The following is a 15,141-nucleotide window of genomic DNA, read 5'->3' on the forward strand; positions in this document are numbered from 1 at the left end:
AAATAAAATAAAATAAAATAAAATAAAATAAAATAAAAATGATTTTATAGGTGAGGGAAACAAACTTCCAGGAAGTAAATGACTTGCCCAGGACTGCTGTTTTAGTCAGGAGTCATTGCATATTTTGAGGATGGTTTAACAGAGACAGTTGACAAAGCAGGGCCTAGGGAATCCACAGTGAAAGCACACATAACAGGCAAGAAACCACCAGTGTCACCATCTCTTGGCCTGGAGTGGGGAAGGGACTGGAAATCAGAGCCCTGAACAGAGCAGCTGTGTGAAGAGCACCCTTTGACAAGACTGACACCAGCCTGGAGGGAAGGGGAATAAATGGCCAGCAAGCACTCTCCCTCCTCCTTCCCTCCGATCACCTGCCAGTGCCTTCCAAACCTGAAGTCAGAAGGCAGGAGCCCCAGGTGTTAGTATACAGGTCAGCCTCTGGCCACAGGGAAGGGGGCAAGCGGAATCCTCCAGTAGCTCAGACTTGCCTGCCCTTCCACTACCGTATTTCCCTGGGGTGAAAGCCGGAGAGGCCCAAAGAAGGGAGCACACAAGTCTGAGGTCCCTCACTGCCCTGGGTTTTGGCACCCCTGTCGATCCCAACTTCTCTCCTTGCTTTGTATGCAGTTCTGACCTCAAAACAGACTTTCTAGTTCTTCCAGAGATATGGTGTTTGAGGAAGTCCCCAGCAGAGGGGGGCTGTGCTTCTACAATTAACTTAAAAGCCTTTTATTAGCGTCTTGGCCTAAAAGGGCCCAAACACCCACACAGAAATGGGTCTCCCCCACACAGACTGGCTTCCAGCTTGGGGTAGAGAAAGGGTTTCAGGGGCACCTGGGTGGCTCAGTAGTTGAGCGGCTGCCTTCAGCTCAGGGCACGATCCCTGGGATGAGCCCCACATCAGGCTTCCTGTGGAGAGCCTGCTTCTCCCTCTGCCCGTGTCTCTGCCTCTCTCTCTCTCTCTCTCTCTATCATGAATAAATAAATAAAAATCTAGAAAGAAAGAAAGGAAGGAAGAAAGGAAGAGTTTCAGCAATGGTGTGGGCAGTCACTCAGCGGTTCAGAGACATGGCACATAGCCCAACCCCCTTGGGCGGGGTTAGGCTCACCTCTGCCACAGGAAGCTCAGGGGGAGCTAATGTCACATCATCTCACCGAACCCTACTCCATTTGCAGATTTATTAAATCAAGAGCCAATTCTGACACAGTTTCTTTCAAGTATTTCTACCTTGCAGGTGTGCAAAATTTATTTGAGATAAAGAAAACCATTACAGAGAGAGCACAATCTTCAAAGCCCACCTCTGAGACCAGAAAGAAATAAAAACAGTAGCCCCAACAAATGTGCAATTAAGTTTCCAAATACTTGGGAGCCAAGAGAAACACCTTCCCTGCGGAGAGCAGGTCTTTAAGGCAATTTTCTTGAACTCTATTCAGCACTCACTCAAAATGCCTTTTAAAAATAACATATGATTTTCCTCCCTTTCCAAAGGCTCCCTTGTTCTTTCTCTTCCAGGTAAGAATGAGCCAGCTCTGGAGTGAGAACTTCAGTTGCTCATTTTGATAGGGGATGATGGACTATGTTTCCAGGAAGGCAGAAAAGAAAGCCAAACAAGCATCCCGGCCCGCTGGTGCAGGAATCTTACTGGGTGTGGGAGACCCAGGGATTGAGGGCTAGACCCAGGGATTGAGGGCTGGCCCCAAGGGTCTTCACCTACCCATAGAAGGCCACAGTGCCTGAAAGCAGACCTGGCTCCACAGCCAAAGCTGGGTTCAGCAAATGCCCACCTTCCTTCCCCAGGTGGAGATCTGATCCCCTGTGAAGGGGAGGAGGTTCATTCTGCTATAAGATTTGCTCAGAATAAAAGGTTCCTTTTTTTTTTAATTTAAGATTTTATTGATTTATTTGAGAGACAGAGAGCACAAGTGGGGAGGGGGAAGGATAGAGAGAGAGGGAGGAGCAGATTCCCTGCTGAGCTGGAAGCCCAGTGCAGAACTTGATCCCAGGATCCTGGGATCATGACCTGAGCTGAAGACAGATGCTTAACAGACTGAGCCACCCAGGTGCCCAAAAGATTCCTCTTTCTACATGAGGCTGAATGAGCTACAAAGAGGTGCAAAACAAAGTCAGTGCTGCAGAGGGAGCCGGGACACACATCCCACACTTGCCACTCGGCAACAGTGTGATTTGGGGCAGGTGGCTTGGATTTCCTGAGCCTCAGTCCCTGAAGCTGTAGAGACACTCAACAGGGCTGTTGGGAGAAAGTGTGGTTTATCTAATGGGTTATATTCCCTGAGGACAGGCAAAAACCACTGCAGCTGGGGCTCAAAACATTGCCTTAGTTCTAGACAGAGAGCCAAAGGTGCCAATATGCAGAGAAATAATAGCACAGGATGTGCCTAAGAGCCCAGTTTTTGGATGGGACTCAGCTATGAATCTCAGCTCATCATTTAGTGTCCACGTGCCCCTTGACCAAAGCCCTTAGCTTCTCTGAGTCTCGGTTTCCCCATCTGTGAAATGGGAATGTTAATACATAATACCAGATCAAATGAGCTAATGCATGGAAAGTGCTTAGCTAGCCTCTGGCACAGCATAAATGCTTAATAAGTAGTTATTCTGTTATCATTACGTTCCTCTAAGATCAGACTCCATGTGCTAAAATTTAATAACATTCTTTCTCTGTATTTATTTCTGTAGTTACTTTCTATTTATGGCAAGTGATACTGAGTTTCCATTTACAGAAGTGTTATCATTTCCTTTTAAGATACATTTATTTGAGCTAAAGTGGGTCAATACACAGAAGGAAAAGAGTGAACACACAGTGCAGGTGGTGCACGGATGGGTGAGGCACTGGGAAGGTGTGAGGCAGAGACGGAAGTTTGGGAAACACCAACAACCTGTGTGTAAAGCCAGAAGCCAGGCCCGGGCCAGGCCGCTTCCTACGCCGCGGACATCCCCAGGTTGCTCAGAGGCCAGGGACCTTGGGGCCCGCCCGGCCTCACCTTCAAGGTCTGGCCTTCGGTCCACCATCCTGTCCAGGCGGAAGCGCCCAGGTTCCCTGAGAAGGACTTTCCCAAAACGAGGCTCCGTGCAGAGCCGCCAGGGCCCCTCCGTGCAGAGTGGGGTGTGGTCCCTCTGAGGAGGGAAACCAAACGCCATCCTTCTACAGCTTCTAAGGAGAGGCTGGGAGCAGCCGGGAAATAAAACACACCCTGGCTCTCGCCACCGAGGTGTTACAACTCAGTCCCAGTTGCCTGGCAACCACGCAGGTGTGTGATAGGGCGAGCGGCGCTCCCGGGGAGCCAACCAGCGCCGGCCGGGCCCGCCCAGGTGAGGGCCTCGGGGGCGGGCCTCGGGGCGGGGCCCCCCTCCCCCCCGCGGCCCCCCCGCGGTCCCCCCGCGGCCCCCCCGCCCTCCTCCTTCCCCCTCCGAGCCGGAGCCTGAGGAGCCGCCGTGGCGTCCCGGGTCGCGGTTTGGTGGCTGCCAGGCCCCGCGCTCCTGCCTCCGCTGCTGCCCGTAGCCAGGGTCGGGGTCACTGGCTTCAGAATCCAAAGGCAAGGGCGCCTGGGTGGCTCCGTGGTTGAGCGTCTGCCTAGGATCCCCGGGTGCTAGGATCAAGTCCCCCGTTGGGCTCCCTGCATGGAGCCCGCTTCTCCCTCTGCCTATGTCTCTGCCTCTCTCTCTGTCTAATAAATAAATAAAATCTTAAACAACAACAACAACAACAAAAAAGAATCAAAAGCCAAGAGCCCTGACCTGGTCCCCGGTGGCCTCCCCCAACCCTCTGCCCCGCACAAGCTCTGGCACACACCAGGCATTTTCAGAGAAAGCCAAGAATGGGGACGGTGGCACCTCCCTCTCTGGCTCGCCTTTGGCACATAGGTACACTTTCTAACCTCCCCAGAGAAAGGGCCAATGGAGCAGAAGCCTTCAGAGGAGGGACAGGCTGGACTCCCGCAACAGGCACCCCACTGGAAGCATCTACGTGGTTCTGCAGCCGGCCTCCCAGCACCAACAGCTAGAAATAGTGGCCAGGAGGGCTGGCTTGAAATTAGGCCTGCATTTGGATTCCAGCTGGGCACACACTGACTGGCTGTGTAACCTTAAGCAAGTCATAAAACCTCTCAAGTTTGCTCACCTATAATATGGTAGAAGAAAACAGACTCACATTATTAAGTAATACATACAGAACATTTAGCAATGTTGGGCAGAGCTGGGCAGATTCTCAGTCCTCAATTTCAGAAAGACAAATAGTTCCATTAGGGCCTGGAAGCCGCTGCTATCAGGAGCAAGTATTGGAGTTGCTGGGGAGACTTCTAATCTCCACTTCCGGTAACATCTGCAGGTGGCCTCTCAGAGGTGGAGCCCAGTGAAGGACAGTGGGTTACTCTGCTCCCTGCGTGGAGGCTGGGCCCACACAGGAGAAGGCAGGGCCCTGGCACTTGCTGCCTTCTGGCACCACATACAATCATCCTAAAGAAATGCTAAATGAGGGGGTAGGGGGTGTGGGCCCTCAAGGTTTCTGCCTCACTCCACCGTTTCCAGGCCCTGCTTTTTCTCTCTCCGAAGTGGTATTCTCCATGGGATCCTCATTAGCCTGCAGTAATGACTTGCCTTCCCACGGCAGGGGCTGCTCACAAGCAATTCAGCACCACTGGCCCCTTCTCCCCCTCCCCCCAACATTCACAGACCCATGCCTTCAGGAAGGGAAAGGGGGCACCAGCCATCCCACTCCCATCCTTTGCCAGGTGGGGCAGTTCTTCTCTTTGGAGAGCGCCTCCCCCACTTCTTCCTTCCATCTTCTACCCTTTCCTGCCTTCCACTTGCTGACAGGCAGGCAAGCAGGCAGGCAGGCCAAGTGAAAGCGCTCCCAGCCCTGCTGGGAAGTGTGTGCAGAAGGAAATCAGTGACTGAGGCCAACCTCATGCAACCTTCTGGGAGATTCCCAGGAAAGTCTTGTTGGACTCCAGGGGGCTTAAGCCCCAGACTCTGTCCTGCACTTCCCTACCTAGGGGTACGTCCAAATCCCTGCATTCCAAATTCCGCTGGGCTCAGATGAGTTTTCTTAAACAGATCAATCCATGGAATCCCTGGCAGGCTTTGACATTGCCGTTTACATGGGTTTTTTAAAAGCTTCTGCTTTTCAGTGAAAAGTCAACATATTAACATGTTAACAGTTGTGCTTGACTCTGCTTTGGCGTGTGGGCTTTTCCTCCCTGTCTCTCTCTCTCTCTCTCTTTTTAAAAAGATTTTATTTATTTATTCATGAGAGACACACAGAGAGAGGCAGAGGGAGAAGCAGGCTTCCTGTGGGGAGCCTGATACGGACTCGATCCCAGGATGCTGGGATCACTACCCGAGCTGAAGGCAGATGCTCAACCACCGAGCCACCCAGGAGTCCCTCCTCCCTGTCTCTTTATAGTTTTCTGTACTTTTCAAAAATTTCCCCAGATGGCATGTTTTACTTTTCTAATAAACATAAATAAACAAAAACAGAAGATTAATTACTGGGCCTGCTCAGCAACCTGTTTATTTTTATTTTTATTTTTTTAATTTTTATTTATTTATGATAGTCACAGAGAGAGAAAGAGAGAGAGGCAGAGACATAGGCAGAGGGAGAAGCAGGCTCCATGCACCGGAAGCCCGATGTGGGATTCGATCCCGGGTCTCCAGGATCGCGCCCTGGGCCAAAGGCAGGCGCCAAACCACTGCGCCACCCAGGGATCCCTCAGCAACCTGTTTAAATTCTTATTGGAAATGAAGTAGGGTTTGGGGGGGAGGGCAGGAAGGGCAAGGAGGCCCTGATGGGACCAAGTAAGTGCTCCAGATGAGCCCCATCTGACCCCCACATGGAATGGCTGTGCTCACAGTGGGCAGCAAGAGGCCAGCAGTTTCCTAGGAGTCACCCGCCCAGGGCACCAGCCAGTAAGTGCCATCTTATGAGGCCTAGAAATGAAGCTGACTCCATCCTGGTACTTCCCTTGCTCAGCTCTCTCTCCGGGGACGTTGGGGAGATGGACCACAGCTGGGGGTATCCCTCTCTCATCCCTGAAGCCGCCTCACCTCCCTTTCCTGAGCCACCCCGTACATGTCTCTGCTCCCAACCAGCCCAGCCTGCTGCCAGCCCAAGGCACTGCCCCCAGGAGCTTTCAGCCTTGACCACTCTTGTCCCAGGAAGCTCTGGACCCCATGGGAAAGGGGCAGGGTCAGCTCTTCCAAAATAATAACTGCAGGACAGGCACTGGGCTCAGCCCTACATCTGTGAAATCCTTAACTTCTTCAACACCCCAGCAAGGTGGGTATTATTATTATTTGTTTTCTAGATGGCAAACTCGAAGCTCAAAGAGAATCAGAGGCTGCCATAATACCCACAAGTAGAAAGTGACAGACCCAGAACCAAAGTCAGGTCCCGTGTGGTCACCCTCTTGTTCAGGACGGCGTCTTTCTCACCATCAATCCTCAGTGCAGGGCCTGGCACACAGCAGGTACTAGTAGACTGAATAAGGCAGGGATGGAGGGAGCCCACAGCTTCTATATCCCAACCTTCCATCTTCCAATGGACCTATCCAAAGCCTGGGCTCAGACAAAATGTCATGCTCTGCTCATCCTAACAGAAATGAAGGGAAGGGGCTAATCACAAACATGGAGACCCTTCCTTGGATGCCCTGCAGGAAGCACTCCCTTCTTCCTGAGCAGAGGTAGATCACCAGGGCTCCCCTATATCGTCAGCCTGCAGATGGGGGGCGGGGGGGGGGGGGGCAGGCAACTTGCTGAGCTAAGGAAGACAGAGGCTCAGCAGGCAACAAAGTGAAAGCAGAGAAAGAGTAATGGCAGACAAGTCATTGTTTACCGGTGAACTGTGCCTGCCTTTACTAGGAACTTCTTGAGGGCAGTGCTGGTCTTTCTACAATTCAATCTCAAGTACCCTATAAGGCAGCAATCAGAAAACTGAGCAAATGCCTCTCCAGGGCACCAAAGGGGCCATTTGGTGGGTGAGCTATGTTGACCCCCACATTCTCCTGAGGACACTTGTCCAGTAAAGGGCACCAGTGGTGGCTGATTTACAGTGATGCTAACAAAGCACCCACGGCCCCTCCCCATGCCTTGCACCTAATTCTATATTCATGACTCGTTGTGCTTTTTCATAGAAGAGGTACCCAAGTTGTATTTAGGGTCCATGAAATCTGGATCTGGCTTAGAATGCCAAAACCTGAAAACTCCTTCTGCCTGACATGGGACCCTCACCTTGCTACATGCTGGCACGTGTACGCCGGTCTTCCCTGGGAAGAAAAGCAAGGCCCAAGCCAGTGACAAGGGTCAGTGGGGGCTGTGAGGCTAAGGAAACCCCAATGACGATCAGGTCTTGATCATGACTGGGGCCATGTATACACCAAACAGAGAATAATGAACGTAAATTGCAGAGATCCCATGCTTCTATTGCTTCAGTTCGTGGGGCTGAGATTCTCACCTCTATTCTCAGAGGTGAGAGGGGTGGGTGGGGCCCTCCCTTTATTCCCATTTAGTCATATTATCATAGAGTCCAAAAGGTTCTTAATCATTTGGCAGAGGGGGTGGTTTGAGAATGACAGGCCTGGATGCTCTAAACTGTGCCCACACAAGGAGGATACTTAGCATTTTAGGGGGTTATGGATGCTTGAGGTCCATCAGTTGGCCCCTGCTATGGAGGCAGCATGATGCGACAATGAACAATGGGCGACAGCTGGGGACTGGGTTCCATCCCAGTTTCTAAGTCTCTTCACTTCCCCAAACATCCTCAGGCCTTTGCATTAAGTGTTCCCTAAATTCCTTCTAATGCTAGAATTCCAATTTCTGTGATATATACAACAAGCATTTTTCATGCATTGCTCACTTAATTCTCTCAGTTACCCTGTGGAACAAATATTGCTGGCTCCATTTTGCAGATCAAGAAATCCCTCTGTCAGGATGAGGGGTAAAAAAACTCCCCAGAGGTGCGTGGTGAGTGGTGGGGGTTGGTTGTGAAACTGCGTCTTTTGCACTGCAGAAGCCTGTGCCTTTACCAGTGGCCACAACCAACGCCTTGGTCCCCTCCCTCTCGCACCACTGTTAGCTCTGCCTTGATATATGGGGCTTTCCCTCCACCTTTGCACTTCTTGTCCTCAAGCCACCTTCCTCCTACTCTCTGTCCCCTGGGCTTGCTAGCTTCCTGGCAGATGGGATATGAGCATCCCATTCCCAAATCCAGCTGGATCAAATTCTACTGCCCCTGACCCTTCCTGGGCCACTGCTTCATTGGAGGACAATTAACAACTGTGGTTGGTTACTGGCTACTTGGGCATGGAGCAGCATCAACCAGGTCTGCATCCCCAGCTAAAAGCCCAGATTAATTGCCCTGGGCTGCTTCTGTCACACACAGGGATATATTTTCTTCTTAGAATTTACAAGTAGTTCTATCCGAGAAATAAACAGCCAGAGATAAAAATTACATTGTCACAGTGCAGGTGTGATAGATGTAGGTAGCAAGCCATTGTGGTTGCCAAGGAGGTGCTCCGCCGACAGAATCTACCAGATGAGACCTGGAGGATCTCCAGGTAAGGGGAATGAGAGAAATACTGATAGGATCTCGGCCTCACGAACTGAAGCAATAGAAGCATGAGATCGCTGCAATTTATGTGTCATTATTCCCTAAATCCTAGGGTTCCAGGGCCAGCCTCGCAGAGCCTGAGTGAGAGGGTGATTGGCACCTCTCCCAGCCACAAGCCTCAGGATTGGGGCCTGCCCACATGGTCAACCCCACTGAGGAGCATTTGGGAAGACACCCACCTCATCTTGACAGCTCTGTCCCCAAGTTGTCAACTCCCTGTCTTGTTTCCACTACCACTAGCTGAAGGGACTATACCTCCCTGTGAAGAAAGCCACCTCAGAGAAGGATGAGCAGGCTGGACCCAGGGTCTGAATACTAACAACAGCTAACATTTCCTGAGCCCTTCCTTAGTGCCTGGCCCTCAATTAAGGACTCGACAGGATTATCTCACATGACAACCTTATGAAATAGGCACTATTTTCCTCTCCACATTACAGGTGACAAACTGAGGTTCGAAGAAGTTAAGTGACTTGCCTAAGGTCCTCGGAATGTATTGAATGGTGGCCTCCAAAGAAATATGTCCCCCTGGAACCTGTGAACGCTAGCTTATATGGAAAAAGGGTCTTTGTAGATGCAATTAAATTAAGAGTCTTGAGATGAGATCATCCTGGATTACTGAGATGGGCCCTAAATTTAATGATAAAATGTCCTTCTCAGAGACAGAAGACAGAGTGAAGCCTCAGGAAGACAGAGGCAGAAATCTGAGTGATGTGGCCACAGGAAGTGCCAAGCACCACCAGAAGCACCACCTTGCTGTTCCCAGCAAGGAGTAGAGCCTTCAAGGGGAGCTTGCCAGCACCTGGATTTCAAATTTCTGGCCTCTGGAACTGTGAGGATATAAATTTCTGCTGTTTTAAGCATCTAAATTTGGAGCAATTTGTTATGGCAGTCCTAGGAAAGGAATAGAGCCCCACGGCTAACAAATGGCAAAGCCAGGATTCGGATCTGGCAGGCTGAGCCCAGACTCAGGCTCTGCTCACTGGGTGATGCCTCCAGGCCCCAAGGATCCACTGCAGTTGAGCTGGGTGACCTTGAGAAAGTTGCTAATCCTCAGTTCTATTCATCTACGAAATGAAGGGTTTGGATGACATACGTGGTGGGGTGCCTCAGGGGCTGCCACACCAACAGGACAAATGGAGTTCTGAGAGGGTATGAAAAGGAGAAAAATAAAAACTTAGCAAACCACCTGTAGCCCACAGTTTGTGTGGGTTTCTGTCCACTTACAACATGTTCCCCTCTTTCTGGACACAGCACCCTGATTTTACTCCCAGGCTTCAGTGACTGGTTTGAGGCAGAATCTAGGCCGATGACAATAGGCCCACAAATTTATCCAAAGTGTGAGGGGGAAGAGAAGCTCACTCTAAATGCAGGGGAAATGTGAACTTAGAGCTGCTGGAACCTTCTGAGTACGAGGCCAAGTCGGGGAAAGCCATGCCAAGGAGCTGAGAAGCAGAAACCAAGTCCTGGTGACACTGTGAGATCAGGTTGCACCTGAAGATGAATCTTTTTAGTTTTGCAAGCTTGTAAGATCCCTTTTCTGTTCCAAGAGTTTGGGTTTCCGTCATTTGTAACCAGAGACTGCCATACCTCAGGTTACCAGTCATGCCCACTTCCAAGTGTCCTTCTAGCCATGAAGCAGTGTGATTTGAGGGCCAGAAAATCCACAGTGCATGGTGTGCGATGTATATGTGTGTGAGTTCACAGGCACATGCACATGTATTCTTTCCAACGTCTCGACAAGAGATCATGGAAACCACACTGCTTGATACCTCCTTTAGAAGGCAAACTGCTCCACTGGGGTCCAGAGCAAGCCTCACCAAACTTTTCCTGGAGTAATCCAGGTAACACCCTGGAGCCTTTGAGTCTAGTTCCTTCTCCTCCTTCTCCTCCTCCTCCTCCTCCTCCTCCTCCTCCTCCTCCTCCTTCTTCTTTTTTAAGTTTATTGAAGGTTTGTTTGTTTGTTTAAGTAAGTAACCTCTACATGTAACATGGGGCTTGAACTCATGACCCTGAGATAAAGAGTCACATGCTTTACCGAGTCACATGCTCTACTGAGCCAGCCAGTCTAGCTCCCTCATGCCTCTGGGGATTGGAGGCCCCCCACATCTCTTCTTCAAGGCAAGCACTCACGTGGTCCCTTCAGGAGTTCCTAATATAATCCATTTTTTAGCATCTTCACTCTTTCATTTGACAGGTATTTACTCAGTACATGACAGGCACAGGTGAGAGCTAGGGATATAAGGTAAAATAGTGGACATAATGCCCATCCTCATACAGCTCCCAGTCCAGAGATGCACGTAACTAATTATAGCACTAAGTAATTGACACAGCCATTCAGCCCTTATATACCACTGAGTGGCAGCTAGTCCAAGTGACCGCTCTCCTTAGGGGCACTGTAGTGTCTCCTAACTTCTCTGTTCTCTTCTATTCTTATTCCCCTGAGTCTCTTTCCCCCTTGGCAGTCAGGGTGGACTTTTAAAAATATGAGGCCCTTGAACATATAAACGAGCCCTTCCTATGGCTCCCCATCACACAGAACATAAATATGCATGATCTGACCAAACTGCCACCTCCCTCACCCTGGTCCCTGAGCCCCTGCCCCTGGGGCCTATCTTGCTGTTCCTGGAATGCACAGAGCACACATCCCTTCAGTCTCAGGGACTTTGCACTGGTTATTTCCTCAGCTTGGCTCTTCTCTTGGCCCAGCCTCCACGGGCTCCTTCCTTCATCTCCCCAGGTCCCTGATCCGTGTCATCTCACAAAGCTTCCTTGAGTACCTTATACTACTCCTCATTTTCTGTGCCCTCACCTCCCCAGTCCTCATCAGCCCTGCCATTGCCTTCTTGTCTACAAGCCCCCCACACCACCCCTGTCCGTTGCAGGACTGTGAGCTCCATGAGAACAGGTGGTGTGAGATGATGTCAAAGGGGGAGGCAGGGACTAGCTTACACGAGGCCTGAAAGCCCTGTTAAAAATCAGGTCTCTAGGGGTGCCTGGCTGGTTCAGTCAGAAGAGCACGTGATTCTTGATCTTAGGGTTGTGAGTTCAAGCCCCGTGTTGGATATAGAGATTACTTAAAATAAAAATAGAAATAAAAATAAAAATAAAAATAAAAATAAGGCCTCTATTCCCAGAGCTATGAGAAGCCTGAAGGATTTTAAGCAAAGTGATATGATCAGATTGTGTTCCCTAACATCACCTGTCTGCATGCAGCATGCAGCCTAAAGACCAGAAGCAAGAGCACCATCAGGAGGCAACTATAAGAGTCTAAGCAACAGATGTGGGGCCCTGGTTTAAGATGGTAGAGGCAGGGGCAATAGATGAGGATGAATTTAAGCAGGATGCTGGTGATGGACTGGATTGGTGGAAGATGACGAGAGAGGATGACTCAGTGGGTGCTCAGCAGAGAGTGAAGCAGGTCCCTCACTATCCTAGATTTGGACATTTCTATTAATGTGGCCAAAGATTATAGGTGCTTTTTTTGGGGTTTTTTGTTGTTGATGTTTTTGGAAGGCACATCAAACTTTCTGACTCACTGTGCCTGCGGGCAAACATTATCTCATCATCATAACCCTTAAGGGGACAAGAAGCCTCTACTGTGAGCGAGCTGGATGGGGGCCGGGGCCCAAGGCATGCTGCTGGATCACAGCCTTGAGAAAGGTGCCAGGGCATCACACACTGGCTGAGGCCAGAAACTGCTGGGGGAATTTCATTTTGAGAATGAAAAGTAGTCTTGGGCAAGAGATATACTCTCTCCTTCCTCCCAGGCAGTGAATTTTTGAGACAAGAAAAAAAGAAATAGGAGGAGAAATGTCACCACACTATATTACCTAAATCTCTGCTTCTAGAGGCTTCCATGACCACTACCCATGTTCTACTAGACTGCCAATGCTGGGCATGATTTCAGAGACCAGAGAAGGTATCCATTGAGGTGGAGGCTCCAGAAGCTAGGGTATGGAAGATGTAAGTGGAAGTCAGGCTACATCTGAGCAAGGGTACCTTCCTTAGGCAGAAATCAAAGGCCACTGAGAGGCGTTTCTCAGACCTCCCCTCCTCCCGCCCCTTTTAACAGCCGTGCTAGTGGTACCATTATAAATCATTAACACAGATCGCATACCAATGTGACTGTACTTAATGCCACAGAACTGAACACTTAAAAATGGCTTCAATAGTAAGTTTTGTGTTATGTATTACAGAGTAAATAATAAAAAATAAACCTTATCATCCACTGAAATAACCAAAAACCTCATACTTTAATTTCTACAAAATGCCTGTTAGCTGGTTGTCTTCCAGCCTATGGCTGTACATACACGACGACAGACAATTCACTGCCATGCTCAGGGACTTTCATCCCTGCACGGAACCTGCTTCTCCCTCTGCCTGTGTCTCTGCCTCTCTCTCTATGTGTGTGTGGGTCTCTCATGAATAAATAAATAAAATCTTTTTAAAAAAGAAAGAAAGAAAGAAAGTTCTTCGAATAGGGATGCCTGGGTGGCTCAGCAGTTGGGCATCTGCCTTCGGTTCAGGGCATGATCCCGGAGTCCTGGGATCAAGTCCCACTTCGGGCTTCCTGCATGGAGCTTGCTTCTCCCTCTGCCTGTGTCTCTACCACTTTCTGTGTCTCTCATGAATAAATGAATGGAAATTAAAAAAAAAAAAGTTCTTTGAATAAACTGGCTAACATTGAACCAGCTAATATTAAAAAAAAAAAAAAAAGTCATCATGGAGCTTTTGGATCCCACTACAGATTTTTTTTTTTTTTTAGATTTTATTTATTTATTTATGAGAAACATAGACATAGGCTGAGGGAGAAGCACGCTCCCCATGGGGAGCCCGATGTGGAACTCGATCCTAGGACCCCAGGATCATGACCTGAGCCAAAGGCAGGTGTTCAACCACTGAGCCATCCAGGTACCTCTGCAGGTACTCTTTTGAGTGAGAATCTTTCCAGAGCTGGGCCTTCCTATCACACCATGTTCCATCCCTGCCTCCTAAAGTCTCTCTGAGATGTGCTTCCAGGAGATGAGAGGGTATCCCCACCTCATCCAGCACTCACTTTCCTTGCATGTGTGGGCTCCTGCTTCCCTATGACTGTGCCCATGGGAGCAAGGGTTTGGGTTCAAAAAGAGCCAAACTAAGTGGGATTTGGAGATCTGACTTGAGCCAATTAGTACCTTGCTCAGTGTAACCGACCGAGTCACAGATTCAATTCAACTCAGCAAACATTTATTGAGCATCTCAGCGCCAGCTGATTCCTGTCTGTTCTATAAGTGCAATGAAGCTCAGCCTTCTCTCTGGATTAGTTATTTGTATTTCAAGGCAAAAGGGTAGGTTTTAAGTACCTGTAAGAGGTGGTAATGGATGCCTTGGGGAGAGGTGGGCATGGGCTGGGGCCAGTGGAAAAGGAGCTGAGAAATGGCTAGTAAGTCAGGGTGGCAAGACCTGGCTAGAGACAGGGGAGGTGAGTAGACTGAGAAGCCAGATAAAGCCAGATTTGTTTTTTCTAAACCGCCCCCCACTTCCTGTTTAATCAAAAAGATAATGCATGCACATAGTAAAAAATTTTTTAAAAGAACACAAAAAGGTATACAATGAAAAATAAGTCTCCTTTGCTCTCCCAGACCTCCAGTCCCTGGTATCTTTCTTCAGAGGCATCCCACTGTTAACAGTTTCTTTTGTATCTCTCCAGAAAATTTCTATCACGTACGAGTGTATCTTTCTTTTTAAAACCAAATGGTAGCGCAGCATATTACCACTGCTTTTTCACTTAGCAATACAAGTTGGCATCCATCCCATATCAGTGCATACAAGGCATCCATTCCTTGGAGCACAGAATCCCATTGTATGGGGGTGTTGTAATCTACTCAATCACTCCCCCACTGATGGACATTTAGGTTGTTTCCAGTTTCTGCTATTACAAGCAATGATAACAAGCGTGCTCCTGTATATACAGTTCTGCCTGCAGGTGCAAGGGAAGCAGTAAAATAAATTCCTGGAAGTGGAATTGCTAAACGTAGACAGCTGTTACTGGGATTGTGGCTGAGAAGTCCTGTTGGAGCTGTGTCTCCAGCAGAGGAGATGGTGTATAGTCTCAAACCACCATCCTTCTAGCCCACACAAGCCCCCAGTTCCCTTACTGACATGTGGCCAGTGCATGCAGGGAACGAGCCCGTCTGTGGGTTCAGAGAGAACCAACCTGTATAGCTGGGGACCTCGTGGAAGCTAAGAGAGAACAGATACCTCCAGTCAGGGGCTAAGAGTATGTAAATGGATCAAAGCTTAATGCTAAGGCTTTTAACACAATGCTCCATCAGCATGAGCTCTAATTGGTATTAGTATTAGTATTAGTATTAGTATTAGTATTAGTATTGTCCAGAGAAATCCCTGTCTGGTCAGTGGCCAGGAGAGCTCCCAGGGACAGTCTTTTCAATAGTCTAGTGGATTCAACAGGCCCAAACTGAGACCTGCTCAGGATTTGGGGCTGGGTGATAGCTGAGACAGGCATTTCCCACTCATCACT

At 49.2% G+C, this 15,141-nt stretch overlaps 1 protein-coding gene across 1 annotated transcript in view; it reads right to left on the bottom strand.

Moving 5' to 3' along the window:
• The window catches only part of RTN4RL1 (reticulon 4 receptor like 1), a 72,096-nt gene that overhangs the window by 32,764 nt on the left and 24,191 nt on the right, over positions 1-15,141 (bottom strand). The window lies entirely within an intron of this gene.

Source organism: Canis lupus, chromosome 9, assembly GCF_003254725.2.
Source record: "Canis lupus dingo isolate Sandy chromosome 9, ASM325472v2, whole genome shotgun sequence".
NCBI classification, from domain to species: domain Eukaryota; kingdom Metazoa; phylum Chordata; class Mammalia; order Carnivora; family Canidae; genus Canis; species Canis lupus.